The 4,160-nt window shown below is 45.3% G+C and overlaps 1 non-coding gene across 1 annotated transcript; it reads left to right on the top strand.

The window, feature by feature from the left end:
• The first annotated feature begins 217 nt into the window (after positions 1-217).
• Positions 218-332, top strand: LOC134938695 (U5 spliceosomal RNA). The gene has a single exon (XR_010181202.1). It is a non-coding gene; the product is annotated as a U5 spliceosomal RNA (small nuclear RNA).
• Positions 333-4,160: the final 3,828 nt, after the last annotated feature.

Genomic DNA, 4,160 nt, shown 5'->3' with positions numbered 1-4,160 from the left:
AGATGTGTTTTCAATTTAGTTCACCACCCTTCACTCGCGTTTCCCACAGAGGGAAAAGGGTGCATATACTCTGGACGACAGTCGCAGAGGGTCAGGATTTGTAGTTAAAATCAGCGACAAAGGTTCTAAAACACGACAGATTGCTGTCGATAAAGGTCCTAGAACTCTGTGCATTTTACAATGCAATACATGATTCGCTTTCAGTCTGACCAGGTATATACTCTATTTTCTCTTCAGAACGAATAAATCTTTCGCCTTTTACTAAAGATTTCTGTGGAGAGGAACAACCATGAGTTTCAGGTAAATGTTTGATGCCTGTCTCACGCTGGCCTTAAGCAGTCAAACAAGGCAACGGCAGTTGCATACACAACCAGTGAGAACCAAGAAGCCGCATGGCAATGCGGCATGTGACTCAAATCCTCAATGGCTCAGAACACCATTATGTGAAAATGTCAAGAGATCATTACGTGAGTGGACATCTGTTAGACAGAGGATCTCACCCGTCAGAATTTGGATCCTGAAAACTGGACATTAAATCCAGAGGTGTTTCATAGGTGAGTCCACAGAAGGGGGTTACCCTCAAGTATACATGATGGCATCTCGCCACAATTACAAAAGCTCAGTATGTGTACAAAACAGATCACAAGGGCAGTGGCGGTGGAGTCTCTCACATTCATGTGGTCATTCATCATCGTGTATCTGGCTCCACCAGTTTCCGCTGCTCTCTCTGTTGTCAAAACGGCTCATAAGACAGTTGTCACAGTCATACTGGTGGTAGCTCATGGGTTTCGGAGAAGTTTGCTTCTCGAATTTTCAAGGAATACTTGCACACGATCTTGGCCCGCTCATAATACGTCCAACCTGTTACATCAGGGAACGTTAGTTTACCCATAGTTACCTATGTACCTATTATCTAGGTACCGCAGCTGCGGTTGACGGGGTGAGGGTGCAGACCGCCCTCTTAAGAAATTGAGCATTACAGTATCGGTTATACTAACCATGTTACGAAATAGTAAGCCGTTTAAGGCAGCTCATTTTTACAAAATTTCGTGTGCTTACATAGGTTGTAAACCTCAGAAGTTTCCAACATCATCCTTCAAGTAATCCGTATTCTGTTAAACGGGGTGGGATGGAAAACTGCGTTGATCTGCACGAAGAGTGCAGGTATCTGTGTGGTAAACTTATTTTCAAAGACGTTTGCCTCTATTGGCGTCTGTACACATCTTTCTACAAGGTGTCATCAAAGTTCACACTCTATTTATCCCACCTACAGCGCCAGGCGACTTGAAGTTGGGGTTCAGATTTCTTACAGTTTTCATATTTTGAACCCTTTCAACAAATGGGAATTAAGTTTCTCACTTTGGAAAACAATTTTCTTATAGCCTTGGCTTCGGCAAGGGTTTTGTTTTCATATTTGGGTGCCTTGTATTCCAAGCCACCGTATTTGAGTTTTCTCATGACAAAGCAGATCTTCGGACGAATCACGCTTTCGTATTCTTCACATCAATATACCAATAGGGGTTCCTGTGTGGACAGCACATTCTAGAATTCTGAATGTGGTACACGCATTACGCGTTTATATATGTCCCGAACGTCAACAGTATGTGATATAAATACGTTGTTTGTTCTCTATGATACTGCCAACTGGGGTTAGCCAGTTTCTTAGCAGACATTATCCAGTTGGGTAATAATAATGACTACAAGTCAGGTTTACTTTAAGGCTAAGTTACAATCGCCTACGTCAGTAATAGCTCATGCCACAGGTTCTGTGGGAATGTCAGACCCAGTGGGTCGTGGAGTGTCTAAAACGCGGCTATATAGCCTTCATGTGCACCATGTTTGTGCACGTTTACACGTTATAAATGGTGGCGCCATCAGCATTTAGCTTTGGGCTGCCTACTGTTACAAGTATCAAACAGCTCTCCCGCCCACGAGGGAAGCTTTGGTACGTCCCAAGAGTACTCCAGTGACCCCTAGTGGATGATAAAGAAAATAGGATTTTGGTACTTACCAGGTAAATCCTTTTCTTTGAATCCATAGGGGGCACTGGATGCCCACCCAGAGCAGTTTTACCTGGGTTGTGTTAAGCTCAAGGGAGCTTAGGGTAACAAGTTTTACTTCATTGATATTAAGCTCAAAGGAGCTTATGGTAACACATTTTCACCGATTGGTTCAAATTATAAAGTTCTATCGGTTATGGTGTCAACTGTTTAGTTGACAGTAAGGTTATGGGTCAACATTGTGTTGTCCGTTATGTTATAGGTATTCTCCATTGTCAACCTCTCTATATCGTTCCTGTTCGCTCAGTAAAAAACACTGAGGTCGTACACTGAGGTACTCGGGGATATGGAGGGGGGGGAGGGTCCTAAATTTAAATATTCAGTGCCCTTGTTCGGCTACGCCCGTCCATATCCCAAGAGTACTCCAGTGCCCCCTATGGATTCAAAGAAAAGGATTTACCTGGTAAGTACCAAAATCCTATTTTTTGTTTATTCAGCTTCAACATACAAAGGCAGAGGATATTGCTGCCATTAGTACAGTTAGAAGCTACACTTCCGTGTGCTGTAATATTGTGTAATGGGCCAGGCAAATGAAGGGGATGTGTTGCACACTTCTGTCTGAATAAGCAGTTTGTGACCAGGATCATTGATCGTCGTTGGGCCCTCCAATCAGTCTAACAACCCCCTTACTCCCCCCCCCCCCGGGATGGCATCATTATAGTAGGGTTGGGATCATTGTAGTGTCAAGCAATAGTGTGTGTTTATACAGGTTGAGTATCCCCTGTCCAAAATCACACACTTTTGGGTCCCCTGCTGAGATAATGACATATGTATTATATACATTATCTATTAATATATATTTATAAATAATATAATAAGATTTTAAACCTACCGGTAAATCTTTTTCTCCTAGTCTGTAGAGGATGCTGGGGACTCTGTAAGGACCATGGGGTATAGACAGGCTCTGCCCGAGACATGGGCACTCTAAGACTTTAGATGGGTGTGAACTGGCTCCCCCTCTAGACCTCAGTTGGAGAACTGTGCCCAGAGGAGACGGACAGTACGAGGAAATTATTTTTGTTAATCTAAGGGTGAGATACATATTAGCCCACACCATACACACCATACAGCCTGGTATATACTAAACCAGTTAACAGCATGAACAAAACAGCATCAGCTAGAGACTGATCTCAACTGTAACATAACCCTTATGTAAGCAACAACTATATACAAGCCTTGCAGAAATAGTCCGCACTGGGACGGGCGCCCAGCATCCTCTACGGAGTAGGAGAATAAGATTTACCGGTAGGTTTAAAATCTTATTTCTCTAATGTCCTAGTGGATGCTGGGGACTCCGTAAGGACCTTGGGGAATAGACGGGCTCCGCAGGAGACAGGGCACTTTAAGAAAGAATTAGGAATACTGGTGTGCACTGGCTCCTCCCTCTATGTCCCTCCTCCAGACCTCAGTTAGAATCTGTGCCCGGACGAGCTGGGTGCACTTTAGTGAGCTCTCCTGAGCTTGCTAGATAGAAAGTATTTTGTTAGGATTTTTTATTTTCAGAGAGATCTGCTGGCAACAGACTCTCTGCTACGTGGGACTGAGGGGAGAGAAGCAAACCTACTAACTGCGGATAGGTCATGCTTCTTAGGCTACTGGACACCATTAGCTCCAGAGGGATCGAACACAGGAACGCACCCTTGGTCGTCCGATCCCAGAGCCGCGCCGCCGTCCCCCTCGAAGAGCCAGAAGCCGGCGTGAGAAGCAAGAAGACTTCAAAAGTGGCGGCAGAAGACTCCAGTCTTCATATGAGGTAGCGCACAGCACTGCAGCTGTGTGCCATTGCTCCCACATTACACCCACACACTCCGGTCACTGTAGGGCGCAGGGGGGGGCGCTCTGGGCAGCAATTAGAGACCTCTTGGCAAAGTGGGCATATATACAGTTGGGCACTGTATATATGCATGAGCCCCCGCCATTATTTTACACAAAATCGCGGGACAGAAGCCCGCCGCTGAGGGGGCGGAGCTTCTTCCTCAGCACTCACCAGCGCCATTTTCTCTCCACAGCTCCGCTGAGGGGAAGCTCCCCAGGCTCTCCCCTGCAGATGCACGATAAGAGAGGGGGGGCACATAAATTTGGCGTAAAAACAATATATAC

The sequence above is a fragment of the Pseudophryne corroboree genome, chromosome 6 (genome assembly GCF_028390025.1).
Source record: "Pseudophryne corroboree isolate aPseCor3 chromosome 6, aPseCor3.hap2, whole genome shotgun sequence".
NCBI lineage: Eukaryota > Metazoa > Chordata > Amphibia > Anura > Myobatrachidae > Pseudophryne > Pseudophryne corroboree.
Note: the sequence above shows the minus strand (reverse complement) of the source record. Positions and strands in the feature narration are given on the sequence as shown.